At 37.8% G+C, this 17,894-nt stretch overlaps 2 long non-coding RNA genes across 2 annotated transcripts in view; both read left to right on the forward strand.

Moving 5' to 3' along the window:
• The window catches only part of LOC115428416 (uncharacterized), a 590,809-nt gene that overhangs the window by 182,244 nt on the left and 390,671 nt on the right, over positions 1–17,894 (forward strand). The window lies entirely within an intron of this gene.
• Positions 12,176–12,831, forward strand: LOC115428415 (uncharacterized). The gene is made up of 3 exons (XR_003936622.1): positions 12,176–12,520; positions 12,613–12,656; positions 12,793–12,831. It is a non-coding gene; the product is annotated as an uncharacterized LOC115428415 (long non-coding RNA).

Here is a 17,894-nt window from a genome sequence, read left to right on the forward strand (position 1 = left end):
CATTAGACAGTGAAGCTGACTAAAATAAAAAGGCTAATTCAGACACGCACTTGCTATTGCCCTTTCATTTCCTCCTGTCACTCCCGTATAATAACAGATTAGCTGTATTAGCAACGCCTCCAAAGGAAATGACGGTGATTTACATGGCTTGGATCGATATGCAAGAACTTAGTTTGCGCAAAGACATTTTATATTCATTTACTGTTGTGAATCATGAAAGCTGGCTAAAAATACTCCCTCACTGACATCAGTTTGAATAGTAACACAGTGTATTAGCCTGTTAGCATGCTAGCGCATTCCTGGAAACACCCTTGAAAGCCACTGACATTATCAGGGCTAAAACCACTTTATAAACACACAAATGAACCTTGTGATGATTTTCTCTTGCTACTTGTTATGTCTGAAATGTTTAACCAATGAATTAATCCTACAATAGGTATTTTCTAGGTGTCTGTACCCAGATTTATTCTATTGTTATTCAAGCTGTAGAACCCTGTTATTGTCTGAACCATTAAAAAGACGTTTTTAAGGCCTGTACACACTCCGGAGGAACACAAAAATTAGTTTGTTTTCTCTAGGCTAGGACATTTAAAATTTTGCAAGAGACTGCAGCACACGTCATGCTCCCTAAGCATTATGGGAATCTGAGTGAACAACAGAATACCATAACAGAAGGCAGCCTAATGTGACAATGGAAGAGATAGCATAAACCACGCTCTCCTCTGATTTCTGACCAATCACACAATAGTTTTTGCATAAGAAAAACATAAGAAAAAAGTCTTGCAAGGGAGAATACATGTTTCTCTACTTGTAGAGTTTGTACAGGCCTTTACTCAAGAAACAGATGTCTTCACAGAATAGCTCCAAAATCTAAAAATGACAACTTTTGATGTTTTGTTTTAGGTTATGGTTCATTCTTGGACATGGACATAATAATACCTCACAAAGTTGATGTGGTACTATGTGGCTACCTAGCTGTTTTCGTCCACCAGCTACAAAGCAACATGAACATTTATATGCTGAGTTTATGTCCATCTGATTAAGTCATTAAGGATAAATTTAAACATTTAACTCTGGTTAAGACAAAGTTAGCAGCTAGCTGACGTAGGTACCACAGGGCAGCATTCAATCAACACCAAACCAAAGCATTAATTCATTTCATTTCATTTTCCAACTACTAATCCTCAAGAGGGTCGCAGGGTCCCGGAGCCTATGCGGGCTAACATCGGGTGAAGGTGGGGTCACCAGTTCATCACAGGGATGACATACACAGAAGAACCACAATTCACTCTCACTCTCACACCTATGGGTGATTTAGACAGACCAATTAACCTATGAAGTGTATGTCTTTGGACGGTGAGAGGAAGCTGGAGTACCCAGATAGAATTTACACACATGGGGAGAACCTGCAAACTCCACACAGAAAGGAAGGAGAAAGGAATTGAACCCAGCTGTGATGCAACAGTACTAACCACTACACCATCATGTTGAACCAAAATCATACGGGTGCAGGCAGTGAAATAAAAACAGTGAGCTACAGAACACTCTGTAAAACTGAGTAACTCATTCTCTGCAGGCTTGTAACTTGTTTCTCTCTACATATGTGGGAGAAAGTAAAAGAAAAACAAAATATCTGATGTTAGTGATGTTGAATTGGCAAGGCAGAACTTTTTGAGTTTACTAGTTAAAACTTTCAACTGGAATACCATCTCAAGTGGGAAACCTGACCTGAGGTGGTATTTCAGACTTTGGGTGACCTTCACAAACCCTGACTTCAGTATTTAGGATGGTTGATCCCCGGGGCGCCGCTACCAATTGTGGGCCCCATGAAAGGTAAATGTTGTGGACCCTCCACAAAATTCAGTATCTTGTCGATCTGTTGGAGTTGGGGGGGGGTCATGTAGGTGGGGTTGTGGTCCATACATACTGTCACCTATGCTATCGTGAAACAAAACTGAAACTTAACATACTTTCCCAACTTCTATGCCTCTCTCATATAGTGGATCTTACACAAAATTTTCACAACTTCTAGCCTGTATCCACTGGACCCCCTCCACTGCTCTATGGGCCCCCCACTAATGCTGGGCCCCATGAATTCGTCATGGTTACCCCCCCTTATCGGCACCCCGGGTTGATCCACACATCAGTAACAGCAGTGAAAGCTATAACTATTGTAAACTTGTGTCTGAATAAATGAGTCAAACACACTGAGCTAACATGGGTTGATGGTATGATGTCATTCTTAAGTGTGATGTCTGAAATAAATGTGTGCATCAAAAGTGTCTTACAAGTTTCATTTCACTTTGGCTTCATTCTAGTCTGTGAACTCTTTTGGTGGAGACGGACATTTGTCTAAAAGATACATCTTCATTTAGTGTTAGATGGTGCTGGAGAGTATTTTGGTCCAAAATGGAGTGAGATCTGGTGACTTTTAAGGCCATCACACAGGATTCACGTCACTCTCATACTCATCAAATCATTCAGTGCCCTCATGCCGTATAGATGGAGACTTCTATACAATGAAAAAGACCACTCTCATCAGGTTTTTCCTTTAATTTGTCTGTATATGTGTTTTGTTTCTATTTTATTTTATTGTAGTAGTAAAAGGTAATCCAGCACTCAATTGATGCAAAAGTACTACTCTACTTTCCAACAGCTTAAACTTCTGAGCATGTATTTACTTCTGGTCTTACTCCAATCAGTGGTGTCACAGCAGGTGTGTTGCCTTTGACAGCTGATGGAAACCCACCTGCTGTGACATCACTGATTGGGGTGTGGTGAAAGTGCAACACGTTCCAAAGTTTCAGCCCAGCAAGAGCACTGCAGCGGGAGTTTTGTGCTCTGTGTGAGACTGCTGAATATTATAATGAACCAGTTGTAAAAGTAGAACTCCCAACACTTTTATCTGATGAATATTGAATTAAAGCTGTATTTAGCAAGATTATTATGTATTCTTTTAAATATAAATGTGTTTGTAGTTGGGTTCTGTTTAAATCAGGGGTGTCCAACTCATTTTAGTTCAGGGTTCACATGCAGCCAAATATGATCTCAAATGGGCTGGACCAGTAAAATAATAAAATAATGACTTAAAAATAGGGCTGTCAAAATTAACGAGTTAGTGCTGATTAATCCATCATCATGATTAATCTGTTGAAAAATTTTAACACAATTAACCCATTTGCAGTGCAGAATGACTCTGAATATCTCTGGCAACATATTTGGCACAGTTTGTCCAAGTAGAGTTACTGTCGTGCATGAACAAATGGGCAGTTGATCTGGTAGTGACAGGCAGCAGAACCAGCCCAGAAAGATGGAAGACACTAAACAGCACATTGGCCCTCTGGATGGAAATATGAGGACAAAAAAAAAACGAAGATGGAACAGTTGTTTCAAGTTGTTTTGTTGAGACTGTTGAAGGTGTTGAATAAACCTATTAAGTGTATATATATTCCCTTCTTTCTTGAGGCTGTTTGCTCATGCAAAATGAAACACGATTAATACAGATTAAAAACGAATGATAATTAATCATAATCAAAATTAATCCACAGCAACCCTGTGATTAATCTGATTAAAAAATCTAATCATTTGACAGCACTACCTTAAAATAATGTCAGCTCCAAACTTTAAGAATTACAGTTAAAAAAATATGAATAACATGTACAACCATGAACTACCTGAAATTTCTTAAGTACATTAAGTGCAATTTTAAGAATATTATGCCTTTGTCTATATTAACACATATGCATTACAACTTTCAGATTGCAGTGATCTAAAAAGGTACCAAATATTTAGTAACAGGCAAAATATTATTAAAACAGCACTTATTTCGCTTAAAACATTTCAGGTTGTTCATAGTTGTACAGGTTATTCACATTTTTTGTGAAAGGATAGTTTAGAAATTATAAACATTTTCATATAATTTTACTTTTTTGCGCTAAAACAAAGAGAAAAAATTTGAGTTGTCATCATTTATAGGTTTTTATGACACTATTTTACTGCTCTGACCCACTTGGGATTGAATTGGTCTGTATGCGGACCCTGAACTAACATTTTAGATACCCTTGATTGTTAATATCCACGGTGTAATTTTTGCATTTAATAAATTCATACCAAAAGCCTAACTGGACCCTTTAGTGGGCCAGTTTTGGCCGGCGGACCATATTTTTGATATCCCTGGTTTAAATGAAGGTTAAAACAGAAACTCATGATCATGTCGCATGTGATTTTCAGCCAGTGTGAGGGAAGTTGCCTGAATGCCAGGCTGATGTTGGCATGGTAATCAATCAGATGGGTGTGAAAAATCATTGCGATATGTTATTATTAGAACAAAATAGCCAATTTGTCACTCTATTATGCAAACACTCACACACTTGTTATATGCACACACACAGAGGTAGTCTCTTTCAAAGCTGCTTCTGTGCCTCACAGTGTACATTCTGTTGTTTGCATAGCAGAAATGAGATCATTCATGAAGCCCCTGGGGTCACATTTCCTCAAGAGGAGGGTGAGAGGAAAACATAGACATGAAGAGCTCTAGCATTTTCAGACTTGGTGAGAGCTGGTGTGTGTGTGTATTCTTTTTTCTAATGCAGCTGATGAGGAAGAAAGGAGGGCGAGAGTGTGTTCGGATAGTAAAGCGTGAAAAAAGATAAGAAGGGGGGGTGGAGGAGTGGTGGGGGCGTTATGGTGCCCCGTTGCATTTTTATCAGGTCTGTGTTGAGTCGTCATGGGGATGGACACACACATGGTGTAGACATGGATCACCACGCAAGGACAACTTGTCACCTTATCACTGTCTCACCCTTTCTTTCTCATTCTTCTGAACTCTGTCTTTTCCCTTATATTCACTTACTTCTGCCCTGCAATTTCTCATCCTTCGCAATGAGAAATCTTTCACCGCACTAGTACAGTGTTTTATTTTTTAGTGTATTTTACCAAATGTCAGAGTGCATGAAATGTTCATCTCTAATGAGAACATTACCTTAAAAATGTGTTTTTACTGATGCAAAACATTTGCAGGTTGTTTGAATGATTAAGAAGTCTAATCATTTAGTCATCAGTTCCTGAAAAAGCTGTAGTTTTTGAGTGTTCCTCTTGTCTGACCTTAAAAAAAAAAAATCATGAATAAGCTTATATGTAACACTACTGCCCCCTGCTGGTAGATCACATGTTTCGGTTTATAATAGTTGTCATCATCACTATGCTTAGGGGGAAAAAAACATTATTCTGTGTGGTAAATGTGTGAAATACCTCCAGAATGCACAGCCTATGAGCCACTACCTATGTCCATGTAAATATAATCCGTGAAGCACAAAACTACCGCAGACACTTCAACGCTCAGTCACCTTACAGCTCTTACACCTTCATCCTTGGCTTATCTCAGGTCCTTCTCGGTGTAAAGGGCTTCTTGGCTTCATCTCCATATTAATTTTGGCTGCACTAGACTGCCCCAGGGGTGACAGAGCTGCACTATCACTGGAACTTCACTGATTAAGGTCCCCCTGCTTTGAAGTCTGTAATGATATTCACGAGACCTGGATGACACGAAGGAGAATAATAATGAAGGAGAGACGAGAGATTGGCTTGGGAATTGAATAAGACACTGAATGTGGACACTTTAATTGTATATACCTTGACGTATGAAGATAACAATATGGAGGGAGAAGACATATGGTGTCTGTTGCCTCAGTATGAACACAAAAACATGTAAAAATGACGTGGAAAAGACAGGAAAAGTGATTAACAAGGAGTCAAGCATAATGCAGCTGATAAAACATGAATTAACACATTCTTAAAAGAATAAAGACGGAATGTGTTAATGTCTAGAATGGAATCATGAGGCAAAGTTTTCTCTCACTATTAGTTATATTTTAGTGTTGGAAAGTTTATTGTACTAATGCTATATTTAAGCACTGTTCTCACTAAGCACTGTAAATACTATAAAGTTTTCAATGCAAATTGGGTACATAGATCAATATATAAAATATAGAGCGATAAGGAGCTTTGTATAGAATATATAATAATAACAATAATAATAATAATAATAATAATAATGATAATAATAAAATCTAAAGAGTGGTGCAAGGCACAACAAACCGCACTTATTGTAGCCTATTTTGGCATCGATCCAGCTGGTGTCATCATGTCTATGCATGTGCTGATGTCAGCATATCAACTGCCTCTATATATGTGCCACGTTTGAAGTAAATTGAAACAAAATTGATATTTTTATAGGCATTCGAAATTTTGCCCATCATAAGTACATGCGAGAAAAAAAACATTTAAACAATTCATAAAAAATTTGACTTTGACCTTTTCTCAAAATGTAACCACATGTATTTTGGGTGACTGACAATCTATAAACCCATTTTGGTATGAATTCAACCAACAGTTTTGCTGCTACAGACATGTGAAATTTCGCCCATTATAAGTAAATGGGGGAAATTTTTTTTTAAAAAAATTCATTAAAAAATTTGTACTTTGACCTACTTTTCCCAAAATGTAATGATATCTATTATGGGTAACTGGCAATCTATAAACCCAGTTATGGTATGAATTCAACCAATAGTTTTGCTACTAGGGTGTTAACAAACAAACAAACCGAACCAAAAACAGTACCCCTTGCCTCCGCTTCAGGGGTTTGGGTAATTATTGTTGATGCTATTTGTATTTGTATTTATTTATTTAGCACAATAAAAAAACAGTGCAGGGAGGGAACGAAGCCCAAAGGGCTTGTACAGAGTTCCACTCCCATCATCTATTATAAAATAAAAAAAATAGAATGTACAAACATAAGAAAACAATAATTAAACAACAATTAACAATATAGAAAACACTGAAAAAGACAGGACAGGAGATGTTTTTTCAGTGAGTTTTTGAAAGATGTAAATGACAATATAGACTTTAAAGACATGTCTAGATTGTTCCACAATTTAGGACCTCTAAATAAAATATTAAATTGATGACCAGATGTTCGACAGAAGGGTAAATGAAGATTGTCACTATGTCTAGTTGAGTATAAATGTAAATCAGATGAAAAACTAAAAAAAAAAAGAAAAGTGTCCGGAAGATCTTGCTTATTATTGATAAACTTGTGCACAAATAAACATGAGTGATAAAGGTAAGTGGATGACATGATGTGGTTTTTGTCACATGATTATCACAATAAATTAAAACACAATCAATAATAAAAATAAAAAAATAATTAAAAAAATAATAATAATAAAGAAAATCACCCAAATTAAAATTCAGAGTCATTAATACACATCTAGCTCATTCAACTCTCTAATAATTTTTACCTTTGCTTCCTCTGGTGAACCATTCAGTTTAATGAATATCTTGCAGTTGGAGGACCATGTTGACTGGATTTTCCCCTGTTTACGAAGGAGTTGAGCTTTCTTAGCAATGTCTGCATTTTTTTTTGTCAGATGTTCATTTAAATATACATTAGTTCCTCTTAATAGTTTCCATTGCTTTAGGAGCCCGATCTTTTGTTTCCTGTTTGTGAATTTGAGAATGATGGCTGGTGGATGGGTGGCGTTTTTTTGTGGGAGAGGGTGACATGCTTCAATAAAATTGCGGTCTACAGGAATCTTCTTAGTTTTCAGAAATGACACAACCTGCTCCTCCACTGTTGCCCGATCATCTTCAGACATGTTTTCCTCAGTCACTTTTCCCACAGCCTTAGCATATGTTTGGGGCTGTATCTTTAGACCTGTGATCACAACATCATTAATCCGAGAATACTGTTCCAGCTCAGCCACCCTACGTTCAAGATCACAGATTTTTTTGTCTTTCTCTGCATTATGCAATTTTAGGGCTTTAATATCACTCATCATCTCCAAGATCTTTGCTTGCTCCTCTACCTCCTCCAGCCTCTCCTCCTCCTCTACCTTCTCCAGCCTCTTCTCTTCCTCCATCTCCTCCATACTCTCCTCCTCTACCTTCCTCTCCATCTCCTCCAGCCACTCCTCCTCTACCTCCTCCTCCATCTCCTTCAGCCACTCCTCCTCATCTCCTCACTTACCACCTCCATCCTCTGCTCCCCCATCTCCTCCAGCCCCTCCTCCTCTACCTCCTCCTCCATCTCCTCCAGCCTCTCCTCCTCCATCTCCTCCACCACTCCTCCTCTACCTCCCCCTCCATCTCCTCCAGCCACTCCTCTTCTACCTCCTCCTCCATCTTCTACACCACCCCTCCTCTACCTTCCTCTCCATCTCCTTCAGCCACTCCTCCTCATCTCCTCACCTACCTCCTCCATCCTCTGCTCCCCCATCTCCTCCAGCCACTCCTCCTCAACCTCCATCTCTTTCAGCCACTCCTCCATCTTCTCCAGCCACTCCTCCTCCATCTCCTCACCTACCTCTTCCATCCTCTCCTCCTCTATCTCCTCCAGCCACCTCTCCATCCACTCCTTCTTTTCCTCCTCCTCCATCTCCTTCAGCAACTCCTCCGTCTCCTCCAGCCGCTCCTCTTATATCTTCTCCTCAATCTCCCTCAGCCACGTCTCCATCTCCTCCAGCCACTCCTCCTCTACCTCCTTCCACCTCTCCTCCTCCATCTCCTTCCTCATCTCTGGCACCTGCAAAAATATACTGATGACGACATGAGCAGTGGGACAAAATGGGGTGCAACAATCATTGATTTTCATGGTACAGTTATAGTCTGAGGAAAAAGTCAGTTTCACAATTATCATGAGTATGGATGTATAAACTCACATTTGTAATCCCAGGTTTTATTGTATTTTTCCATAAAACTTGCAATTGTTGGTGTTTTTTAAACAATTGCTGCCTTTTAACACACAAATAACATATGAAAATAATAAATAAAAATAATCAAAAGTGTCTCTTTGGCATTAAATATTAACTTTTTAAAAAATCTCTGCCTTGTTGAGGCTCTACAATAATAATAATAATAATAATAATAATAATAATAATAATTATTATTATTATTATTATTATTATTATTATTATTATTATTATTATTATAACACATTTCATTTTTCAGCACTTACAATAAAACTAAAAGACACGTTACAAGATTTTTAGAGCTTTGTAATTGATGAGGAGGATCTTAAAGTGGATACACTGCTTTATTGGGAGCCAGTGAAGGTGTTGCAGGATGGGTGTAAAGCATTTCTTTGAGTAACTCACACTTTGACTGCTAAAGAAGTCTCTTATGTTGACTTTTCTTTTTTTGGACATCCTGGCAGTGCCGACTTACCAAACACATACAGACATGCACGCAGGACACCGAGTCAAACGTTAATGAAAATGAAACCTCTGATATTTCAATCCGTCTAGCTGATGTAACCCGGGCAGACAAAACGCCCAACATATTAACAAAAATTTACAGTGGCAGATAGTGATGTGACGTTCACGAACAAAATCGAATCTTTTGAACGGCTCTTTGAAATCAACGATGGAACAGAGTCTTTGTAAAGAGCCGTTCATTTTAATTTTTTTTTAAAGGAGGAAGTGTCTGATTGCCTGTCAATTTAGCATCACTGGGGAGGCATTGGGCAGGAGGAGAATGTTCAAGCAGAAAAAAGAGTCCTTGTGCACTGCGCATGTCTCATGGCAAGAAGTTAGCAAAAAAACAAGAGTTTGAAGCGTGAAGTGCGCATACTGGAGGAGGCGGAGCTGGAGGACTGGTCGAAACTGGAGAAAAGTTTGAGTGAGTGAGTGAGTGAGTGAGTGAGTGAGTGAGTGAGTGACCACCTGTGAGTAATGAGCCAAAGAAAAAGGAGGAGTATTTGGATGCACTTTTCAGAAAGAACAGATGGACATGCAACTTGAAAATTGCACTATAGTTCAGGTATTTAAGTAATTGCAGTGATTAATCATTGTTGTGTTTTGTGCAATTTTTTCCGTATGTTTACACACATTTATTGTTCTTGTTTTGAGGAGAATAAAATGTTATTTCATGAGAAAATGTTTTATTTTCTTCTTCATTTTTAGGCTACAGACTAGTCCACATAATGTACCGTGATGTTTTTTTGTTAAATTCCAGCATTTGCCTAATGTCACCTCTCATGTCATGTATTTAGCCCACACATTTGAACTAACTATTCTTTTTTACGGTAAGATAATGTTTACTGCCGCGCCAATTAAACACCTTTAAAATGTAATGTCAATCATCACGTGTAGCCTATTTAGTCATTGAAATATTGGTGTTTCAAAATAATGCAAAAAACATAAAAGAGCCAGTCTTGAACGGCTCTTTCCAGTGAACGGCTCCCTTCAAAGAGCCAGAAGTCCCATCACTAATGGCAGATTACCACAGAGGATAACTAGCAAACCGGTGGGTGCTATTAACAACCTGCTGGAGTGACAGCAGGGACAGCCAATCACACAAGAAACAACAGAGCCAATCGAGGAGCTTGTGGGCGGTCTAAAACTAAGGGAAACAGCCTTCATCTTGAGCTAACACAGACAGTGCTGATGTGAGCTAGTGTGTAACTTCTCTCTGTGTACTAGCATAACATTGTTTTTGGACGGCAAAAACTGCAGGGGACCAAACCGGCCTTTTGAAAAAGAGCAGGGGACATGTCTCCTGTTCCCTCCCCGCAAATTACGTCTGTGGATAAAGTTAGTGAGTCTTGATAAAATTAAAAAAAATAAAAATAAAAACAAAAGACCGATTGAGAACACGGATACTTATTCATAATTAAAATATATCAGCAAATAAACTTACAAAATAACTAACAAAAGTCTATTTTTGTAGCATATCTGTCTTACTAATATAATGTAATAATGTAATGAAAATGTCTCTTTTGAATGTTCCTCCTAACAATTACATGTAGGCCTATATTTTAGCCTTAGCTCATAGCTAAAGTCTAGTTATGCTAACATAGCTGATAGTAATATTTTTTAACCTGCTGTCCTTACCAGTCCCAGGTGATGGAAGCAAGTGTTGGTCCTCATCTCTGCTGGTCCTCGGTGGTGGTCATCCCTCTGCTGTGTCCTCCGGTGCCTGCTGGATTTGGGTCTCCGGTTCCGGTTCTCTGCCGCTAGTCATTGATGCTAATCGCTAGCAAAGGCTTTTGTCAAAATCTCTCTCAAGCTCAAATATCAGCTTTTCTTTCTCTGGTCTAGATCGAAATGTAACTGTTTAAAACTCGTCCAGGTTTTATATACAGTCCACAGTAATCTGGCAACAGTAGAATTCAAAATTTTGTCCGTGGTTTTCACTTAAAAAAAAAAAAAAAAACTTCTTTAAAAATAAACTGTTAAATGAGACATGTTGTGTTGTAGGCCTAAGCTGAAATTTTCCTAAATGTTAATTTTTGTTTAAGGACAATAATTTATTTATGATTTGTTCTATTAGGTGTATTCACTTCCATACTGGAGCCCAGCAGGTCAAATGATTAATGAAAGAAATACTGAATTTAGATATATAATAGATATATTAGATTTTATGCCCAGTTGTGCCTGTAAAATGGTTAGTAATTAACTATTATACCAATATATTTAATGTTTTGGATTCATTTTACTGCTGAAATGAAGTACTTTAGATACTATTAAGTTTAGTAGTTACCTTCCTCCATTAGACCACGACAACATGCTTCAGAAATTATTTAGAAATTATAAGCCTATTGTTTAATCACCACTGACCATGTAGGCCTATGCTGTCATCAGATATGTAATGCATTAATTAAAGCAAAAAACGCAGATTTGATTCATTCAAGAGAAACAAAATCTTTCAAATCTGTCTTTTCATCCACAACACACAAATGGATAATACCATATAAACACCAAAGAAGAACCTGACCGACAAAAGGTAAGATTCAGTTCTTCATTTATATCAAGAGGCTCCACTGTGTTATGCGTATAAAATGCACGTAAGTGTAACTCCATCCCTAGAAGGGGATGAAACTCATCACTACACCAGAACCTTAGAGATACAGCAGAGCCATGGGTAACCTGGACATAGTGTTCAGCTGTAGAATATTCCAGGTTTATAGCACGTGTCACAGTCCGATGTTCAGAGATGTGAGTGTGGAGAGATCTATTGGTTTAACAAGTCACAAGAGATTTCATCATATATACAACATGTGAGCTACTCGTCTTACGTATTCTTAAGTGTCTTCTTAATCTAATTTTGTCATCATAACATCGTCATCACAAGTTACGCATTTATACATAATATATAAACTATGTAATGTGTACTTTAATATTTATAGTATAATTTTATAGATGGATGTTATTTTTTGGAAAGTGTGTGGCAAACATCAAGTCCACTGTGTATGTAAATATATAGTAAACACACACACACAACATATAGATAACTGCTGATAAATCAAAGTAATAATGAGTAAATTGAGTTTACAGACAGGTATCATTATATATCCCATTATTGTATTTTTTTTTATGATTGTCTAGATTTTTTTCGGTCATTTGTTCATTGTGTCTATAATTTTTGTACCAGATCAGCGAACAGAGACAACAGGAACAGGACCAGTCCAGAAGCAGACCAGCCGCCGATCAGGACCTGATGGCATGAATCAGGACCCACAAGGGTCCGGGTCATATGTTCAGTTGGATTTCATATTTTTTAATATTGTCAAAGAAGTACAATGTGATTTAATCTTCAACTTTCTTACTGACCCAGGACAGACCAAAGGTCAAAGCTGTGGAACCCCTGCAGTCAGACAGGTGACACATTAAATATTTTTCTGTGGAAATTGCTGTTCATTTTATTGAGTATCTTTGTCATTTTTGTGTATTTTTGTTGATAATTTTCTTTGTGTTTTGGCTCATTTGTTCACTTTGTTCGTAATTTTTGTCGCAGACCAGGGGAGAGAAACCACATGAACAGGACCAGTCCAGATGCAGACCTGGTTTCACAGGTGTCATGTCCTGACTGTCATGACCTGACAATAGGGCTGGGAACCCACTACAGGTCCAGGTCATGTGGTCAGTTGGATTTCATATTTTTTAATACTGTCAAAGCTCAAGTACAATGTGATTTAATCTACAACTTTTTTGTTCTTTTTCTTCTCAGCGCCTGCGACCCGGACCCGGATAAAGCAGAAGAAGATGGATGGAGGATGAGGAAATGCAGCCGTCGCTAATGTAAGTCAACGTGTTGGTCTTTGAAGATTTATTTTTCTGTGCCTCTGATCTGAAATGTCCACCACAGTTGTACATTTTGAACAAATGGTAAAGAGGAGCACTTGATGGACCTCCAGCCAGTAATGAAAAATGGTAAAAGAGGTGCTCTTTGGTGAAGGGACCGTCAATGCACAAAAAATGCAAAAAACAAGGCGTTTTGTTACAATTTTAAAATGCCTTTATTAATTATGGCATGTATTAATGGACTTCACTCAGCCTGCTGGCCTTCATCAGAGGGACAAACAAGATTCAAATGTACCATGTGAGCATATACAAGTATTCCATCAACAGGGCTTCTCCACCTGTCAAAGGAAGTGTAGTAACAGGCTTTCTGTGGGTCATTAAAAAGCATTAAAAGTCACTGAATAGATTTTGTGAAAATTAAGGTCTTAAATGACATTAAAAAGCATTAAATTCAATGTCCAGAGGCATTAAAAAATTAAATACACTTGATGGAAAAAAAGCATTGTTATTCATGATTTATTTTGATTATATAAACATTTAATAATTTTGATTGAAAGTATAGTGTGATGATTGACAGGCGGAACCCTGTAATTGGCTATTATTTATGGAATGCAACATGCTATGCGCATGCTCATGCCGTGCGAAAGAGTAGAGGGAATATTAACACATGTTGGAAAAATGGGAAAATGCAAGTTTCAGCAGAAGTGATTGGAGGAGGAACTATTCAGAACCTGGTTAAAGCCTGTCGATGGTAAACTATATATAAAACTGTATCTGCAGTTGGACATGGGCTTTAAATTTGTTTAAAGTAAAAAGCATTAAATTAGATTTGCTGATACCTGCAGAAACCCTGTTGTAAGTCATAGAGCTGTTTTGACAAAATAAACAACTATGAGTTTTAGTTTGAAGATAAAAACTTGATGATGCCATAGGACAGATGTGTGTAAACAGGGAGCTTTATACTCTATTCAGTGGGTGATACAGTCTGTGGTTTTGGTAGTGATGAGTGTGTTCTTGTACCTTGACTGCCCCCTGCTGTTGAGAGGTTGGAATATCAATACTACATATAAACACCTATTTTAATGCATTAGTGACAACAGCATAAAGGCAACTTTTTGGTATAATAGATTTAATGATTTATTTGTAACTTTTTATTGCATATATCTCAGTAAAACACATATGTTCATTCACCTTAAATTGGGAATTCCATCCAACTTGTGATTGAAGAGTTTTATAGAGTTGTATTTCCACTTATACCAGAGTAAAGGATATGCTACAGTGGACTATAATGAAAAAAAAGCACTGCTGCAAAATCACGCTAATTAGCTTTTTTGCCATTTCTCAGATGATGACTATTCTGAAATTTGGGAAATAAAAGGAAAGATATGATTTTATTTGCTAATTCGTTTATTTATTCACATTTGCCTCTCTACAGTTATTTTTTGTTTCATCCTAAACATCTGCCAGCTAACACCCCTCAGGTGTACTTGACTTGTCTGTGAAGATACATGTTGGAAACTGTGGCAAAGACTGTAAGAGTCAGTTATAAATAAATAAATAGAAAGAAATAAAGATAGGACCAATGGCCCTGTAGCTTACCAGCCAAATGAAAAGCTTTGGGAAATGCATCCAGATGCCATTTATTATCACCCAGTTCTGTGTATTAATTATATTACAGAAATAGCCCATGTTTTGGTCATATTCCAATCAGATCTGTAAAAAATTCAAATTCCAACTTGATATCATTGATACTTACTGATTTGTTGTATCAATCCACTTCCTATCTGTTATAATGGGAAAATTTTTTAAAGTCGTACCAAATCCAGAATCAGATCCAGATGGAAATAATTTCACTAACTTTTGTTGACATCATCATAAAGAAGCTGTATACCAAGTTTGAAGTTAATCAGAACTGTAGTTTCGGAGAAGAAGACAATTGAAATTTTTGTAACAGACGACGACAGATGATGACGGCAGACGACGACGACGGACACCACATGACGACAGTAGCTTATGGCCTGTCAGCCGGTAAGCTAAAAACCTACCTGTTTTGATAAGTTGTAAGTAGTTTGAGTTATCATTCCTGGAGCAGGGGTCATCAACTTTTACAATCAAAAAACTCAAGCTGAATGAAACTCATTCCCTCGATGTTTTTTTTTTAAGGGAGAACAACATTGACTGCCATGGGTTAGCTTACCTTGAAACAACATTTCTATGAACAAGTCCAAATTGAGTTTGGGTTATTGTGTGAGGCAAAAAAGGCACAAGACTTTAATTTAGCATACCACAGCCATTTTGGTTGATGAAATGTTAAAAAAAAAAAAAACAACTAAAGGCCGCACATTTGTGTAGATGGACAATATAAGAGCAGCTTTAGACCTCTAAATAACAATGACAGCACAATGTTTAAAATAGTTGCTACTCATTTTAATATATTCCTTAAGTTTCTCTAACCACAGGAAGCCCCTGAAGAGCAGAACCTGATCTAATGTGCTGCTCTAGTTGATCATCTGCCAGTCGGGAATTATTGGTAATTTGCAAAGATACACTGTCATTTCCCCAACACTGACTCTGTTTGCCTCTTCCACTCAGCGTCAGCATTGCCATCTGCAGGCTGCAGGCACAAATGATCTTAATTCAGCAACTTTTCATTGTGACTGGTAGGTGGCAGCAAATACCAACCTCTGACAACATGTGCGTGTCACCCGGGGTCTGATTTCCCATTTCTGTTTATGTTGGTAATTATAGAGTCATTAAACCATGAGCATCCTCCTCAGCTGTGGAGACACACTATTAGCTGTAGATCAATAGTATCGTCAGAGTGTGTGCATGTGCATGTGTGTGTTAGTGTGTTTGCATATGGATGAACTCAGTGAGAACAAGGGTTAGAGGGAAAAAAATATAGGAGGTTGACTGCGAGTAATGGACCATAATTAGGGGGTGAATGTTTACACACACATACACACACACACACACACACACAGCCACACACACACACAAAGTCACACTAGACTTGCACATAGCCTGAGGTAATTTGGCGGCACTAAATGAGATTATCAGTAGCGAGGTGATTAATGAGCATCCCTACTGCAGAGCCTTATAATCAACAGTCACCGCTCTGCTGTGATACACACTAGCTGGAGCTCTGCTCAGATACATGATACCCAGCACCTGCTGCTAACATCAGCTTCTCCCCACTGCAGCTCCACATCACAATGCATGAACCCACGAACAATCAAGTAAAATATGAAATGATCACTAGGGCGCCGGAGCAACTTTTAATTATCAGACTGGACGGGGGATTTTAATTCAAATCATATTTTTTATGTGCAGGTAGAAAAATACTTGATGTAAGATGTGTTGCAAGTAAAAAGTATAAAAATACCAGTAGGTTACGGACAGAAAAATCACATCTGCATTTCAATTCAGTTCAATTCAATTGAAGTAAGTTCAGATCAAAATCGTACGATGCACACATATGCTGGCATAAAAGGTGTTATTATAATTTATGGTTATTTTTATATTGTAATGTTCATTCATTTTGTGTGAGCTTTGTATTTCTGTCAAAGAAACTCATTATATCTACTTTTAGGTTTTGTTATTTCATTACAACACCTAATCCTATGTGTAATATGATATGCTAATATATAGAGCAGAGGTGTAGTAAATACAGTGAAGGAAACAATATAGAATTTCCTTCAGAAATAAGGTGGTGTTTAATCATTGTTAATAATACTGATAGCCTCTACATCATCATACATTGTGCCAAAATATGCTGAGCAAAACCTCTTATAAAATTGACTTTATAACTTATACAAATAAAATATGTATTTTTTTCAGTTTCTCAGTTGCAACAGAAATTAAAACATCCCAGCTGAAGTGTTTATTTTCTGCAGTGAACCCAAAGAAAAAGCAAACACCAGAGAAGACGTGTGATGATTAATGTTTAATCTCCCTATTGTGTCATAATTAAATTTCAGCCACCATACAATGATACTGATGCATTTAAGAGTAAAAAATGCTGCACATACACCTATAATGTAAGCCATTTTAAGACACCACCTCATTCACATTAACTCAACAACCATCTATTTTACTCTCACCGCCCACTCAGCAGTGGACAGAAGTGTTTCACCATCTCTGTGTGCAGACACCTAGATCAGATAATGCTCTCTAAGTCTCTATAGTGAAGTGTTTGAAGTAGCTCCAGCCCTCCCCCAGCCTTCGCCTCTTGTTCTGCGAGAGCTGAGCAGTGTGTGTGGGGTGACAGGGTCAGGGTGACTGGGTCCCCTCCATCTCCATATAGGCTGTAGGCTACAGCTGCTCCTATGAGATTGGTACCTCAAACACACAGGCTGAGCCTTAGATGTCACCGCATGTATGTGTATATGTGTGTGTGTGTGTGTGTGTGTGCACTTTATGTGTGTGTGTGTGATAAGAGGCCAGAGGATAGAGACATCTTTATGGTGTAGGAGTGTGAGGATTATCCCATCAGCACTGTATTAAATACAAAGACGGGGAAGGTAGGCCAGTTAACCAGGTGCTGCTGCACCCACCCTGACTACGACCTTTGACCTTTACTACAGCAGCCCCGAAGCTCCACTTTTTAAAATTCTCACGCCATATGGTATCAGTGCTGTACCACACCTCAGTTTTAATGTAGGAACTTTCTAATAAGAGGATTATGTAACTAAATCAACGACTTATTAAAGCTTTGTTGTAATTCGCGCTTCATAAAGATAATTTTGTAGCTTTGCTTTTATGAATGACTTTTTATCTTGTGTCATATGTTTTGTTTTATTTCATACATTGGCG

Source organism: Sphaeramia orbicularis, chromosome 11 (assembly GCF_902148855.1).
Source record: "Sphaeramia orbicularis chromosome 11, fSphaOr1.1, whole genome shotgun sequence".
NCBI lineage: Eukaryota > Metazoa > Chordata > Actinopteri > Kurtiformes > Apogonidae > Sphaeramia > Sphaeramia orbicularis.